Below are 18,089 nucleotides of genomic sequence, written 5' to 3'. Positions count from 1 at the left end.
ATCCAGACAGCACGGGGTCTGCTTGAGGTCTGCCCGATACCTGCCTGCTAACCTGTCCCCTAAAATCCCTAGATCCCTCTGGGCCATCTAACCTAATTAATGCATTTCTCAACCCAAGCTCAGGATGAATCCTGCTCAATAGACCCAACTTGTCTTGGGATTTGGCCAAATCTGGTGCAGTCCAACAAAAGATAGTTAAAAGCATTATCTCAATGAGTGATCTCAGGGTTGCTAGGGACTAGGTCATTCAGCAGTCAAATAACTAGGTAAACACTATGAACTGGGCCAGCCACAGTGACAGCCCCACCAAGGTCTCTGCTGCCAGTTTTCGGATCTGAGATTGAGTTGGACATTATAGGTGCTCTTCCATATTGTTTATTAAAGCACTTATTACGTAAATCATTATGTTTTCTGTCATCAAATAGGTTGGTGCTATCTTTTTTTGTTTTACCATTCTTCAAATGACTGCATGATTTATTTGAATAGATACAATAGTGGTATTAAAGAGATAGTACCTTCACTCCTGAAGGTAACAATGTTTTAGCACAACCATTTTTGACTCAAACATTCTTTTTGACACATGAAACATTACTCATTAATGACACATTGATCTATTTAGTTTTTGTGATTCTTGTTCTCACCTCAGGCAGCAAACCCATTTCTCACCACAAATTCCGATGGCCACAAAATCACCATAGCAGTTCAAGACGGCACAGTGGCCCTGAAAGGCATGGCACATGGTCTGGTCTGTTACATTAGCAAAACCTATTCACAAAAACAAGAAATGGAACAGGACTATTCATTAATTTATTATTTTCTTTATTTCACTCATAGGTTTCAGGGGGTTCACAATATGAAATAATACCAAATACCTAGTACTAAGCTGCTATTTCTACCTCTACTACAACTGCCAATGGTGTTTTCTGTATAAAGTGCCCTAGAGTGGTGGGCAGGGGGGCACACACAACTTTCCATGAGTGGCTGGGGCATCCCAGCCAGATGGGTGGGTTATAAATAATAACATCATTGTTTTTATTATTCTTTAAAAAGGAAATATTACTAATAACTAAATAATAATAACTAAATAATATTTAATTTAATAAATTTAATTTTATTATTTATACCCCTCCCATCTGGCTTGGTTGCGCCAGACATTTTGGACCATATAAAAACGTAATAGAAAAAGCATTAAAAACTTCACAATGCAGTTCTGCCTTCAGGTGTCTTCTAAAAGTTGTGCAGTTCTTTATCTCTTTGACATATGATGGGAAGGCATTCCATAGGGAATGTGCCACTAACCCTAACCAGAGACACCTTCTGCCTTTTTACGAAACCTTCTCCCTCACCTCAGCCTTGGCCATATCCATTGTACGAGAGCCCCCCCCCCCGCCCAACTTGTTACAATTTTTGGGGGGGGAGGTGGGTTCTACCTCTATCTCAGAGAATGCCCACTCTTGGGCCACCATAACCCAAACCTCCATTGGTGTCCAAATGTCAAGGTGGCCCCATCTGTTGATCTAAACATCCAATAAGGTCTGTGGAGGAATGAGACAATATTCCAAACGATTGAGGCCTAGGTCCTTTAAGACTTTAAACACTGCTGTGTGCACTTCGAGTGGGAATTGGAAACGAACTGGCAATCAACTATACACAATACTTGGCTGTAGTGCAAAACTGAGAGGTTTTCTTTTATCTAGAGGTGATGAAAGAACTTACCGGTACTTGGATCTGAAAAGAACACCAAGACAAGAAGGTACCAGGTCTTCATAGCTATGATACGTCAAGGTGAGATGTTTGGTGAGGGGGTTTGTTGTACCTAGGAAGTAGAAACCAAGGGGGAAATATGAGGCTATGGGGTATCTCCACCCTCATTTAGGTTGTAGAACTCTGTAGATTGCAACTTACTGAGTTATTCAATCCATTGGAGTGGGCTTATTTATTTACAAGAAATCAAGATTCTCCCCACAACCTTGTCTTTCTGCTAAAAATGCAGAGAAACCTTGCATAATATATGAATGGCTGTGCACTACCCCAACAAAGCAAACACTTGCAGTCATTGTATACCAACAAGGCAAGAGAGTGCCTTGGGTGAATGTGCTATGCTTCATCATTCAAAGCTTGGTGGGAGGGGCAGAAGAATTTGTGGCAACATCTTTGTGCCTTCCATCCAGTTCTGAACTTATTGCTCTGGACCATAAGCCTTGGGTAGTGATTCCTGAGTGTTCTGTCTGCTGCTCAGCCTGTACTGTTACCTGGATGAATAATTAAGCTCCTCTGCATCCATGCATATTTTTGGTAGAAGGGTGGAAGGAGGCCATTGCTATTGCAAGCAGAGTGTAATAAAGAATGGTCATGTGATTTTCTGCTTGAACTATAAGAGAATGATATAATCAATGATCTGTTGCTAAATTGAAGTTATGATGCCACAGTATTCTCAAAGCAAAGATTATAATGTGCAGAACTCATGAACCTTGCTTCATGAGAAGCATTAGAGTTATATTGAAATATTTAGGATTCCAATAGAGTGCATAGGAACAAATACTATCTGTTCTTTAAATTGTTTTCAAAGGGGCTCTTTGTTTTTATAATACAGTGGTACCTCTTGTCACAGGTTACAGGTTCCGCTAACCCAGAAATAGTTCTTCAGGTTAAGAACATTGCTTCAGGATAAGAACAGAAATCGTGCTCCGGTGGCGCAGGAGGCCCCATTAGCTAAAGTGGTGCTTCAGGTTAAGAACACTTTCAGGTTAAGAACGGACCTCCAGAACGAATTAAGTACTTAACCCGAGGTACCACTGTACACATTTCCTCCTGTGTACAGGCCATTCCTATCCTGAAATTGAGTTTTAACTTTCTTGGAACTCATAGAATCATACAATTGTAAAGTTGGAAGCGACCCCCAAGAGACATTTATTCCAACCGCTTGCAATGCCAGAATTCAACTTACATTTCTATGACACTTTATATTTTTACAAAACAAAAAAAACAAAAACAGCAACTCTCAGGGTTCTTATGGAATGGGAATTGACCCATTTTTAGCATTAAGGTATGGGTAGCTAAAGTATAGCCCTGCAGAGATTGCTGGGCTCCAACTCCCAACAACCCTGACCATTGGCTATGATGACTGGAGTTGATCAGTGCTGGTGTCCAACAACATTTGAAGGGCCACAGGTTCCTCACTCCTAAGTTAGACAACTGACCAACCCACTACACCTAACTCATTTTGAGCTGGTGAACTGGCATGGCCATTTCTGTGTTTTTATTGGGTAGAGGAATAATTCTGAATCGTTTCTTGGAAATGGGAAATTTTCCTTCTGTAATAGGTGCCCAGATGCCCATTGGAAATCTTCAAGCAGGGCATAACTGTCCACCCAACAAATGGTACTCAAAGGAATAATGAACGGATCTATTTTACCCCACCATGATCACTAGCATGGTGTCCCCAAACCATACCTCCCCCACCAAACCTCTTGAAAATCTACTATTAAAAAGTGGAGAGAGGTCTCCAAATCTTACCAACTCGTTCTCCTGTTTGCCTTCAAGTTCCAGTCCTCACTAGAGATGATCAGCTAGGCATATCAGCAGAAAGCGCACTCTGTTACGCCATATATGCACACCATAGGTTTTATTTCCCTCTGCAGCTATAATAATGATAATTTATAATAATTTATTATTTATATCCCGCCCATCTGGCTGGGTTTCCCCAGCCACTCTGGGCAGCTCCCAACTGCATATTAAAACGCAATACAGGATTAAACATTAAATATTGTAACATAGCAAGAGGTTGCCACTGTTATGTAAATTATGCATTTAATTTTGTATATAATTAGTTGGCCTTTAAAAAGACCACTGACTAACAGTGCAGACATAAGTGGGTGCCTCATGGAAGGGGCAATCTTACGCATGCAAAGATCACCTGGATCGGGACAGCCAAAATTCATGCATAAATTCATATAATCTGGGTTACTCCTCTATCCTTATGAAGAAGTAACTTATCTTCTAAAGGCATGTTCGCCTGAACATAATGTGCTGTCTATGTGGATGTGCATGCACAAATGTCCCCAAGGCATCTCACTCCAAATGCTTAATTCTTGGCCTTGATCAAGTTGAGTGAAGGTGGTTTGCAGGGGTCTTCTACTCCCATTTGCTTGAATATGTGTTGAACCGACCATATAGTTGGAGATCCTGATAAAACAGGGTCGCTTCCTACACAATGGCTCAAGGTTAGAGCCTTAATGTGTTCAGGAAAACTCCTGCAAGCACCTCAAGTGGATTCTAGGAAAAATATTGGGCAGATATTGGGAGACTTTGCTTGTACCTGGAACACTTCTTCCTTATGCCTCTGTCTGCATGTTTTGGGTGGAAACCAAGACAGTAGACCATTTCAGATGAAGAAAGGCCATGAGCTACGGGTGAATAATGTAACTGATGGTGATGATTTATTGAATTTATATACCGCCCAACACCCAGAGCTCTCAGTGCAGTTCAAAGAATAAAATCAAAATATATACCCACAAAGTACATAATCAAAATAAACAACAACAACACAATAACAACCCCACTCTCAGGGGGGGGAGCACATTTCAAAAGGGCATAGGATGATCAGTTACAGAAGTGAAATTGTGATGGCACATTATTCTGAAAGGAAAGAGTACAATGTGCAGAACTCTTGAACCTTGCTTATAAGAAGCATGAGATCTGTATTTAAATATTTGGGGTTTTAATGGAGTATATCAGAGTAGATGTCATCTATTCTTTGAATTATGATTGATTTTATGCTATAGATTTCTTCAGGAGTGTTCAAGGAGCCCACTATGTTGATCCTGTTCAGTGCCACTTCTGCCTACAAAGGTACCTCCCCACTGCTTTCCAGGCCCTGGGCATAGTCACCCCCTGCACAAGTCATACACCACCACCTCTGAAATAGTGACCAGTTTCGGGCTTTTAGCATCACCACCAGCAACAACAAAATGCATGAAGCTCTCAAACCTTCCTCCATACTTCTGGAAAATCCAGAGAAGCATCAAAATCACACCCACCCACTCACTTGTTTCCCAGTATTCCAGTCTTCGCTGGAGAAGCTCAACCAGACTTTTCTCAGAGCATATCAGCCCAAAGTACACACTGTTTCTCTTTATAAGCCTCCATAGATTTTATTTCCCTCTGCAGCTATGTTACATCTTGCCCAATCACCTTCCCCAAGGGCTGAGGCTCCTCCCCTTTCTTCAATACCCAAGGGGCTAAAATCAAACAGATGAATCATTCCCTGTTGCTGTGGAATTCTGTTGGTCCTTGAGCAATTCTCTTTGACCTCTCTGGGGAAGGATGTGCAAACCTGGAGTTCAACCACGTTGACTCTAATTATCTTGTGTATTCTGTGAAGTTCTGAAGTTCATAATATAACATTATGTATATTTGACAATGTATGGTTGTGTAAGTAAATATACAGTCATAACTCAGGATAAATGTGCTTCAAGTTAAGTATTTTCGGGTTGCACTCCATTTGCTGTGCGTGCATGCACAGACGGTCAAAATGATGTCATGCGCATGTGCGGAAGCAGCGGAACCTGACCCGCTCACGTGCAGATGCCTGGACGTGAGTTGCATTCGCTTCAGGATGCGGACGTGGCTCAGGAACGGATCCCGTTCGCATCCCGAGGTACCACTGTACTAGATAAATTAATGGGAAGGATAGAATGGGAGGCTGAAGGTGTATTGGAAGAGAATGGTGATTGGATGGGAGTTTTGAAAGGGAGTTTGAATATTGGTGTGATGTGAAAAAGTATAACAACAACAACAACAACAACAACAACAACAACAACAACAACAACAACAACAACAAATTTATTATTTGCACCCCTCCCATCTGGCTGGGTTTCCCCAGCCACTCTGGGCAGCTTCCAGCAAAGATTAAAAATACATTAAAATGTCAGGATGTCAGGAGTCCAGTTCCCGGATTGAAAACACATATATAGGTCTTTGGCTCACCACTGGGCGTAACATTTACTGTGAACAGAACTTGTTTAACTAAACTATAAAGGTGGGTTGATTATGTTAGATCAATTCAGTGATTTCTTTTTATAACAAGAGATATAAGCATATTGTTTCCAGATAGGGAAGGGGCAATGCTGCCATGAACACCACAACTATGATTTGAAATGATTTAGAATGAAGCTCAAGAGATGCAGGGGTGCTGAATTTTGGTAGTTTTGCCATATGTCCATTTGGTAGTTTTGCCACATGTCCTGGCGTCAGTGTTGTCTGCTGCTCAACCTGCATAAAGGTCTCTTTCTTATTTACAACTAAATAAATTTTGGTTGGGAGCCGGGATTGAATACCATTTGTTTTGCATGCAGAGTATCATGCAGAAAGGTCATGAGATTTTCTTCCTGGACTATAGGAGAATAATGTTATGGATGTTCTGTTACATAAGTGAAATTGTGATGGCTGATTGCTCTGAAATGAAAGAGCACAATGTGCAGAACTCTTCATGAGGGGCATAGGAGTTGGATTTAAATAATTGGAGTTGTAATGGAGTGCATCTGAACCATCTGTTCTATCGATTACTATTTAAAAGGTTATTTGGTTTTATAGTACAGATTTCCTCCTAGATGCCCAGGATTGTGTGCAGACCATTCCTATCTCAAAACCAATGAGACTTGGAATTGACTTGGAATTGAGCCACTTGGCGCTAAAGCAGGGGTGGCAAACTTATAGACCTGCTGAGATTGCTGGAATCTACTTCTAATTATCCATGACCATTGGCTATTACAGTTGGGGTTGAACAGAGCAAGAGTTCAAAATAAAAATAGCACTGTTATACAGTGGTTCCGCTCCTTCCTCCTGGGCTGTGTCCAGAAAGTGGTGTTGGGGGATGAGTGTTCAGACCCCTGGGCTCTCACATGTGGGGTGGTAAGGGTTCTGTCTTCTCCCTGGTCCTGACTGGGGCAACTGTGCCCCTGAGGGAGCAGGAGCACTACGCCAGTGTGGTTTAGTGGTTAAGAGTGGTAGTCTCCTAATCTGGGGAACCGGGTTTGCGTCTCCGCTCCTCCACATGCAGCTGCTGGGTGACCTTGGGCCAGTCACACTTCTTTGAAGTCTCTCAGCCCCACTCACCTCACAGAGTGTTTGTTGTGGGGGAGGAAGGGAAAGGAGATTGTTAGGCGTTTTGATCCAAACTCTTCTTCTTCTTCATCTTCATTTTGTACTCAAAGCTGCCCATAGAGGTGCAGGTCTATTCTGTTTCCAGGGTAGCCGTCTACCAGCTCCATCTGGTATGCAGGCTGAGACCCTACCTGCCTGTGGACTGTCTTGCCAGAGTGGTGCATGCTCTGGTTATCTCCCGCTTGGATTACTGCAATGCGCTCTACATGGGGCTACCTTTGAAGGTGACGTGGAAACTACAACTAATCCAGAATGCGGCAGTTAGACTGATGACTGGGAGCAGCCGCCAAGACCACATAACTGGTCTTGGAAGACCTACATTGGCTCCCTGTATGTTTCTGAGCACAATTCAAAGTGTTGGTGCTGACCTTTAAAGCCCTAAATGGCCTTGGCCCAGTATACCTGAAGGAGCACCTCCACCCCCATTGTTCAACTTGGACACTGAGGTCCAGCGCCAAGGGCTGTGAGAAGTGAAGTTAAATGGAACCAGACAGAGGGTTAGGGTCAAAGAAATAAACAACTATCTGACATTTAGAAGACATCTGAAGGCAGCCCATCTAATATAGAATGCTTCTTCCCGTTCTCCTCTGGCGATCAGTCATAGACGCGTAAGATTGTCTTCCATGAACACAGTCTCAACAGAGAGTCCGTAGGTGACTGTGGAGGCCAATTTTGGATCCACACGTCCTTCCACAGAGGGGGAGGGGACACAAAGGTTTTTGGATGGGAGCTGATCACGGTGAGGGTTTGCCAAATGTGTCTTCCCCTTAGCTTGATTCTCCCTTTTGTCCTGAGATTGAGCATCTTCAAAGTCCATGACACCTTTGGCAAAGGCTGTTCTCCAGTTGGAGTGCTCACAGGGGATTCCGCAATGCATCAGAGAGAGTGGCCTCTCACGGGCCACCAACATCCACATTTTGGAGGACAGCAGAACTAACAAGAGGACCCCCTCCACTGATCATAACACATGAGAAGGTTGGTAGGGAAGAATGAAGTCTTCCGAACATGTGGGGCCTAGATCATTTAGATTTTTAAACACTGACATGACATGAGGACTTAGAATGTTGAAGTGAGTGTCATTCATTCCCTGAAACAAGTTACAGAAAGTTCGTGAAAGTTCCAGAAGCTGCCAGAATGCTGCATTGTTTAGGTGCAAGGTCATCCCTGTGAGAACTGTTTTCCACACATGCACAGCTTACTGGACTGTACTCAGGGACTGTTTAGTCTGCTCCCACCTCTTGGACTGAAAGGATGTGGGGTGGGGGGCAAGGTCTGCAACCAAGCAGGGTAAGGTCTGCAACAGTTGAGGGAACCTCTACAGAGAAGCTTGTAAATAGTTTTCTGTAACCACTAAGCTTAAATGACAGTCAAACCATTCTGAGTTGTCAGGGAACTGTCATCGGAGCTAGAGGTGGAGGGAAGGCTCCAGAGGGATGCCGGAGAGGGTCCCAGTAGGGAGAGGGGCAGCCCATTTGCTGGGGAAGGAAATCAGCGTAACACCAGTGGAGAAAGGGAGCAGATGGGGGAATCGGAGAGGAGGCTCCAAGACTCCTCGCCGGAGACCAGCGGAGAGAGTACGGGTCCTCCGCTGCCCACACCCTCCCTGTGCAGAAGGTTTCCACGCAGAGAGACTAGGTGGAGACTAGGTGTCAAGGAATTTTTGTGCTGGAAGAAGTTCAAGAAACGCCCACTGATGGATTCAGCCAGCGACTGAGACAGTCACAGTGCTAGAGGCTGTTGAGTCAGAAAGGGTTCAACCAGGTAAGCTAGCCAGGAGTGGCGGCAACTTACGCACGAGCAACCCCTAAACCCATTACAGCAATCCGTCAGTCCCCGACGTTGCTTGTGCGCAGCTCCAGAGAGGCAGCACGATGAGCCAGACGAGAGGAGCCGGAGAGACGGAGCAAGCAGCTGGAGTGCAAAGTCTGGTAGAGAGAAACCGAGACTTGGAACAGCATGTAGCTCTCCTGACGGCGCGGCTGGACGAAAGACGCACCCAGGGTGCACAGGTCAGACCCACCCCCATTGCAAGGAAGGTACCGGGGCTGGTACACAAGTTTGGGGGAAAACCCCAGGACTACAATGCGTTCCGAACGGAAATAGAGTACGCTTTGGAACTGCAGCATGATGACTTTGCTGATGATGGGCAGAGGGTAGCCTACATTGTGGGGCATCTGGAGGATGGGGCATGGGAATGGATCAGGCCCCTTATGGTGACGCAAAATCATGCCTTGAAGGACCTTAGGAAATTCTTCCAGGCAATGGATTCCAGTGAAGTGCAGCAAAGTGTGACTCGGTGAGAACTGATGGGGTGCATGCAGGGGAGCCAGTCAGTTAGAGACTACTGGTCGCGCTTTGCAATGTTGATCCACCAGCTCGGGTGGAATCTGGACTCTGAGCCTATTGTATTTAAACATTAAATACGTCCCTAAACAGGGCTGCCTTCAGATGTCTTTTAAAAGTAAGATAGCTACTAATCAGAGAGGTTTCAGAAAGAGACAGATTTAAATGTGGTTAAAAAGGTGAAATACCTAGGGGTTAATTTGACTGCCAAAAATTTGAATTTATTTAAAGATAATTACGAAAAATGTTGGTCAGAAATTAAAAAGGACTTAGAAACTTGGTCAAGATTGAAACTTTCCTTGTTGGGCCGAATTGCTGATATAAAGATGAATGTGTTGCCAAAAATGCTGTTTTTGTTTCAAACCCTACAGATTGTGGACAGGGTGGAATGTTTTGGAAAGTGGCAGAGAGATATTTCTAAGTTTGTCTGGCAGGGCAAAAAGCCCAGAATTAAATTTAAAATACTAACTGATGCAAAGGAAAGAGGGGGGTTTGCCCTGCCGGACTTAGGGTTATATTATGAAGCTGCAGCTTTCTGCTGGATGAAAGATTGGTTACTTTTAGAGAACACTGATGTCCTGGATCTGGAAGGGTTCAATAATGCTTTTGGATGGCATGCTTATTTGTGGTACGACAAGGTAAAGGTTCACAAAGCGTTCAAGAACCATATTGTCAGGAAAGCAATATTTAATGTCTGGACAAAATACAAAGACTTATTAGAAAATAAGACCCCAAGGTGGTTATGACCAATGGAAGCTAAGGCTCGGAAAAGACTCAATATGGAGGCCGTATGGCCGAAATATTGGGAAATAATAGAAAAAGTTGGAGATACTTGGAGGTTGCAGAGTTTGGAGAAATTAAAGGACAAGGTGCGAGATTGGTTACATTACGCCTAGATTAAGGAGGTTTTTAATTCGGACAAAAAGATAGGTTTCCAGGTGGATAAATCGAAATTAAAAACAGAACTGTTAGAATCAAAGACTAAGGTACTTTCAAGAATGTACAACTTGCTGTTAAAATGGAATACTCAGGATGAAACAGTTAAATCAGCCATGATAAAATGGGCTCAGGACATTGGGTACAACATTATGTTTGCCGACTGGGAACGGTTATGGACCACCGGTGTGAAGTTCACGGCATGCAATGCCTTGAAAGAAAATATTATGAAAATGATATACAGGTGGTACATGACCCCAGTCAAGCTTGCAAAAATATACCATCTGCATGATAATAAATGTTGGAAATGTAAGGAGACTGAAGGGACATTCTTTCACCTCTGGTGGACTTGTCCAAGAGTGAAGGCCTTCTGGGAAATGATTTATAATGAGTTAAAAAGGTATTTAAGTATACCTTTCCCAAGAAACCAGAGGCCTTCCTCTTGGGTATTGTCGGCCAGAAAGTGTTAAAGAAGGATAGAACTTTTTTATGTATGCAACAACAGCAGCAAGAATACTTATCGCAAAATATTGGAAGACACAAGATTTGCCCACACTGGAAGAATGGCAGACGCAACTGATAGACTATATGGAGTTGGTCGAAATGACTGGCAGAATCCGAGACTTGGGAGAAGAGACAATGGAGGAGGACTGGAAAAAATTTAAGGACTATTTACAAAAACAGCACAAACTGTATGAATGTTAAGAAACTGTATGGTTGAAAAGAGCATGGTACCAGCAACTTAGTTGAAAGATATATGAGATTAAGTGATGTTTAAGAAAATGAAATCTGAAGTAATATTATGTTTGAACTAAATTGATAAGTATCGGACAAAAAACTATTTGAAGTTCGAGACATAATATTTGAGAAGTATAAATTAAGAACTGAAACAAGGTAATAAATTGCTGTTTATAACTTTATTACTGAGAACGCAGGGAAGAGAGATGCGAGGAAGTCCAGTTAGGTATGGAAAAATATGTTATGAACAGTCATGATGTTTTTTATTTTAGGTTTATGTTTTTGTTTTTGTTTTTTGTTTATGTACATTTTTCGTTGTTTGTTATTTCTTGGTGAGGGGATTGCATATGTTTGGTGACTTTTCTTTGTCTGAAATTTGCAATAAAAATATTTAAAAAATTAAAAATAAAAGTAAGATAGCTACTTATTGCCTTGACATCTGATGGGAGGGTGTTCCACTGGGCAGGCGCCACTACCAAGAAGGCCCTCTGCCTGGTTCCCTTTAAACTCACAGTGAGGGAACTGCCAGAAGGCCCTCGGCACTGGACCTCATTGTTCTGGTCTGAACGATGTGGGTGGAGATGCTCCTTTAGGCTATGTTATGCCTGGTCCAATCAAAATTCTACCAAACACAAAGGCCACACATCATCTACCTTTACACATTATCAAAGAGCTACTAAACTGATCTGTCATGTTTTGCAACTGGCAGCCCATTTTCTGGGAGATGATGAAAATTGGTGATTTGATTCAACTAAATAGGCTTTTTTGTTTGTTTTCTTTTAATTTATTTATCTTTTCAAATAACATGTATGATGCAGTGGTAGATTTTTTTCAATGACAGGCTGAATTATTATTTTAATATAAAGGGAGATTAATGGACCAGTAGGGTCATGGTTGGATTGGCTTAGGCTTCTTGGGGGGGGGGTATTAGGCTTCTTGGGGTGTATACGAGGCCTCTTGGTAGGTCTTGAAGGCTTTCCAATTGGTCCATGAGGCATGACGTACTGAACCTTGACACGTCTGTCAGAAAAAAACAATTTCATTTATTAGTTTGCTGTTACTTCATTATGCAACTCACTACTACTTATGTACTACTTTTTAGATAAAGCTGATGGACTACATGGAATTGGCGGAAATGACTGGCAGAATCCGAGACCAGGGAGAAGAGTCGGTGGGAGAAGATTGGAAAAAATTCAAAGTATATTTACAGAAATATTGTAAAATTAATGAATGTTAGAAGGATGCTGGAATGAGGTTACATGGTTTTAGCAGAAATGTTAAAAATAGATTGTTAATGGGCCAAAGTGTAAAATTTAAGGTCAGATTGTGTTAAATTATAGAACAAAAATTGAGAAAGATGGAAAGGATTTGCTGAAATAGCTAATTGAACAAGAATGCAAAAAAGGGAGGTGTGAGGAGGTCGATGAGACAAGTAAATGAAAAATAGAGATATAGCGATATTGGATGTGTTTTCTAAATGTTTTTGATTTTCTTGTTGTTTTGCTGCATTTTTTCTCTCTTTTCTCTCTTTATTTCTGATGTATTGTGAACTTTTTATTCTCTTTTCCTTCTTCTTTCTGTAACTATTAAACCTTTAATAAATAGCTTTTTTTAAAAAACAGAAAAAGACAATTTCATTTATTCGTTTGCTGTTACTTCATTATGCAACTCGCTACTACTTATGCTTTTCTTTTCCTTCGTTACTTACTCATTTTTTCCAGTGTTTTCCTCTAGCATGTAACAAAATTTAATAAAAATAGGAGGGAAACAGGGACCTTCAAAGCACCACCACCAAGATAGTTCAGAGATTTTGATATATATATATTTCAAGAAAAGCTTTTCTCCCAAAATTTGGGCTCATTCTCAAATAAAAGAGCATTGTGAAGCAGCATGTGCCTCTTCTGCATCAGTGTTGAGAGAAGGCATTGATCCTGTGGAGTGGGATGTCAGAAAACTAGGAGAGCCAGGCAGCATTGGGTCTACCTTCTACTGAGAAGATGCAGCTGGTGGACATTTGGTAATGGAGCTTTTACAGTTTGTCTGCTTGAGGTCTGCCCAATACCTGCCTGGTGACCTGTCCCCTGACATCCCCGGATCCCTCTGGGCCATCCAACCTGGGCCATCCAACTGTTCAACAAAAGACAGTTGAAAATGTTATATCCATGAGTGATCTCAGGGTTTCTAGGGACTAGGTCTTTCAGCAGTCAAATATCAACGTAAACACTGTGAACTGGGCTGGCCACAGTGACAGCCTCACCAAGGTCTCTTCTGCCAGTTGTAGGATCTGAGATTGAGTTGGACATTATGGGTGCTTTTCCATATTGTTTATTAAAGCTCTTATTAAGTCATTATGTTTTCTGTCATCAAATAGGTTTGTCATATCTTTTTTTTTTTTGTTTTACCATTCTTCAAATGACGGCACGATACAATAGGGGTATGAAAGAGATTGTAGCTTACTCCTGAAGGTAACAATGTTTAAGCACAACCATTTTTGACTCAAACTTTCTTTTTGACACATGAAACATTGCTCATTGACGACACATTCATTTATTTACTGCTAGTGATTCTTGTTCTCACCGCAGGCAGCAAATCCATTTCTCTGTTGGCGCACCCATTCCGACAGCAATAAAATCAGGATAGCATTTCGAGACCCCGCAGTAGCCCCCAATGTTATGATATATGACCTGGCCTACTATGTTAGCAAAACCTATTCACATGATAACAAAAACAGCAAATGGAAGAGGACTATTCATTCACTTATTATTTTCTTTATTACATCCAAATGCTTTTTCTGCGGAGCGAAGCCGCATAGCTGTCACCGGAGAGCGCTGCCTTTTTCCTGGGACAATTTGGCACTGAAATAACTAACCGTGAGTACTGGAACGTTAAATATCTGGATTTTAAACAAGTATTGGCAAAGCTAAAGGAATCTGGACTTTAAAATTTACCCCAATTTGGTACTTGAAACGGAAAGAGCTAAACAGGAAGTCGCCTTTCCGTTCCCTTGTGTTATAACAAAGCAAAGACAATGCAAACTAGAGCCTTAAAAACCTCTTTTAAAAGATCGTCTTTCACCATCTAAAACAGTGGAACCCCCCTTTGGAAGCAGGAGAAGAAGGGGGTCTTTTTATTGACTTGTTAAAACCTGTGGAAATAAAGTGAAAGTAAAGTAATTTTCCACCGTCCTGACCCTGGAGCGGGGGGTCAGATTTGACGTTTGAAGCTCATTGACCAGAAATAAATGCTTTGACAGATAGTTAAAAGGAGGGAAACATTGTGACTCCATTGTTTCTTTTCGCTTTCAAAAGAAAGGAAATGGACAGAATATTTTGAGGAAGATACCTTGTTCCTTGGGTACTCTAGGTAAAGAACAATCAGAAGCTTCTCCCCCTAGAGGGGAGCCATGAAACTGTAACCTGGGAACTGCAATTGTTTACTGATTTTGATCGTGGGAAGAGTTCTGTGACCTTGTAAGACAATGCCTTCAGAAGCACTGTTGGGTGCTCTCTGTAACATCAGTGCCCTATTGGACCAATTAAGTCAGAAGATGGACTTTACGACAAAAGCTGCCAGTGCCCTTGATCAGGCAGTGGAAAACCATAAGGAGCCCATTCAGGAATTAAAACAGGAGTGTGCTAAGACAGAACAACGAAAAGAAGAGGATTTTGTTGAATCTTGGGAGCCAGAGTTGGAGGGACTTTTGGCCCAGCAGGAAAATGAGCCTTTGGATTTGATAAATGAATTTGGGAAAAACCAGACCTGGAAAGATAAAGTCTTGATTGGATTAGAAATGGGGGGTTAGATTGAACCCCCTATGCTGGGATGTTTGGACTTCCAGAGCTTGGAAATGGGCCGTCAGAGATTTGGAGCTGTTGGGACTTTTAAATTTGGAGGGAATTTGAAACATGCTTTAAAACATCACATGGAGCTTAGTCTGGATTATGTGAAAGGGGCTGATTTGTCGAAAAGGGTCAAAAATACTACAAGGCTGGAGTTCCCGCGACTGAAAGGAAGAAATGAAGAAGAGCTGCGAAAGGGACATGGAAGAGATTTGAAGGCCTTGGATATAAGGGCACCAGGTTAATGTGCTAGACTAATGGGGAAAAAAGACTGACAATCCTGGAACCGGGGGGAGGGGACGCTGGAAGAAGATTGGATTGAACTCTCATATTATTATTACTATTATTAGAAAAGTTTTATGAATGTTGGGAAAATGCTGAAATGAAATTACAGTGGTGCCCCGCAAGACAAATGCCTTGCAAGACGGAAAACTCACTAGACAAAAGAGTTTTCCGTTTTGGAGGTGCTTTGCAAAACGAATCTCCTATGGGCTTGCTTCGCAAGACGACAATGTCTTGCCAGTTCCTGCTGGGTTTTTTTCCCCTCCCCCCCCCTATTTCTAAGCCGCTAAGCCGCTTATCAGCTGATCTGATCAGCAGATAAGCCGCTAAAAGCCTCTAAAAGCCTCTAATAGCTCTAATAGCGCTGATCCGCTAATCCTTCAATGGGCTTGCTTCGCAAGACGAAAAAGACCGCTAGACGAAGAGAATCACAGAACGGATTCTTTTCGTCTTGTGAGGCACCACTGCAATTGGCTCTGGCTAAAATATTTAAAGAATTTGGTAAAAGGGTTGGTTTTGAGAAATTGATAAAAAAGATTTGAGTTTTAAACTTTAAGGTTGTTTTTATAAGATAAAATGAGAATAGAGTAAGATAACAATGATAAAATATTATGAACTATGGAAAGGATTTGCTGGGACAATTATTAATCAAGATACAAGAGATGGGAGGGGGAGGAGGTCAGGGAAAGAAGGTAATGGAATTTGGAGAATTTGGAAAAAAATTGTTCTATTTTTTCTTTTTCTTTTTGTGTTTCTATTTTTCTTTTTTTCTTTTTTGTAATTTTGTCTTTTTTGTGTATTTTAAAAAAAATTCTTTTGTTTCAATAAATATTATTTTTTAAAAAAAGGAAGAGGACTATTCATTCACTTATTATTTCCTTTATTACATCCAAATATCTCAAGGTGGTTCACAATATAAAATAAGACCAAATACCTAGTACTAAGCCGCTATTTCTACCTCTACTACAACTGCCAATGGTGTTTTTTGTATACAGTGCCCTAGAGTGGTGGGCAGTGGGGCACACACAACGTTCCATGAGTGGCTGGGGCAACCCAGCCAGATGGGTGAAGTATAAATAATAACGTTATTGTTATTATTCTTAAAAAATAAGATACAAGTAATAAATAAAAATAGAATAGAAATTAATAAATTTGTTTTTTATTTATAACCCTCCCATTTGGGTGGGTTGCCCCAGCCACTTTGGACACATATGAAATAGAAAAAAACATCAAGCATTAAAAACTTCTTCATACAGTTCTGCCTTCAGATGTCTTCTAAACGTTCTGTAGTTCTTTATCTCCTTGACATCTGATGGGAAGGCATTCCACAGGGAGGGTTCCACTAACCCTAACAGAGACACATTCTGCCTGTTTACGAAACCTTCTCCCTCACCACAACCTTGGCCACGTGCAGTGTGAGAGAGGGGACCCCTGCCCAGCTTGGTACATCTTTTCTTCAGGGTGGGAGTGGGAGATTCAATAGCTATCACAGAGAATGTCCTCTCTTGGGCCACCACAACCCAAACTTCCAGTGATGTCCAAATGCCAAGAGGGCCCCATCTGTTGATCTTAACAACCAATAAGGTCTCTTTGGAATGAGGCAATATTCTAAATGATTGGGGCCAAGGTCATTTAAGATTTAAACACTGCTGTGAGCACTTTGACTGGGACTTGGAAACACCTCAATTTAAGAACGGTTTTGATTCAAGAATGGACTTCTGGAACAGATTAAGTTTCTAAACTGAGCTACCACTGTACATTACTTCTGGTAAATGAGACAACTTAGCCATTAGAGGGCCATGAAAAATTGTGTCCTGGGTTTTTCAATCCTCTACCGATGTACTAACTGAAATCCATGGGGCACATTGGTTGCCAGATGTGAAATATACTGGCATTATATTCAGCTCTCCTTCCCCACTACAGAGCTATTTGACAGGCTGACACACCTTCTCCCCAATATTGGCATTAATATATTATATATAATATATTGGCATTAATTTTAGCTCTCCTTCCCCCTAAGATGGCTATTTGACAGTCTGACCCACCATCTCCCTAATATTGTCTAGACAATAAATATTTTACCTTACTGGAGCAGGTTTAGACTCCCTAATTGTTGAGGGACAGTCCTAGCAGTCCTCCATCTTTTCAACCTACTAAGGATCTTTAAAATAGTCTTTCAAAGATTCCCCTGTGGGGAAAATGGTCCTAGTGGCCAACATCAAAAGTGGGTGGAGCAAAACCAAAGTGGGTGGGTGCACCTCCTCCTCCTTTTCCTCTCTTCTTTCTCGCCTTCCCCTTTTTCACTCTCTCATACAAACACACACAGAAACATTCACCAAATTTATCAAACACAAACACCACACATCATCCACCTTCACACTTTATCAAAGAGCTACTAAACCAATCTGTCAAGTTTTGCAACTGGCAGCCCATTCTCTGGGAGATGCTGAGAATCAGTTATTTGATTCAGTGTAGCTACCCTTTCAACTAAGTAGGCCTTTTTGTTTCTTTTATTTTCTTTACATTTTATTTATCTTTTCACATAACATGTACGATGGAACGGATGATCATTTTCAAGGACAATATTAACTTTTTTTTTTCTTTTTGGGCCGAGAGGGTGTTGGTTTGGGTGGCTTAGGCTTCGCAGGAGGCCTCTTGGTGGGTCTTGGTGGCTTTCCAATGGGTCCATGAGGTTTGGCCGTTTGAATCAAGTCAGGTCTGTCAGAGAAAGACAATTTGGTATATAGGTTTGCTGTTATTTCATTCTGCAACTCTCTACTACTTAGG

Source organism: Podarcis bocagei, assembly GCF_964188305.1.
Source record: "Podarcis bocagei genome assembly, chromosome: 3".
In the NCBI taxonomy this organism is placed as follows: domain Eukaryota; kingdom Metazoa; phylum Chordata; class Lepidosauria; order Squamata; family Lacertidae; genus Podarcis; species Podarcis bocagei.
The sequence above is the reverse complement of the archived record's forward strand: the minus strand, read 5'-3'. Positions refer to the sequence as shown.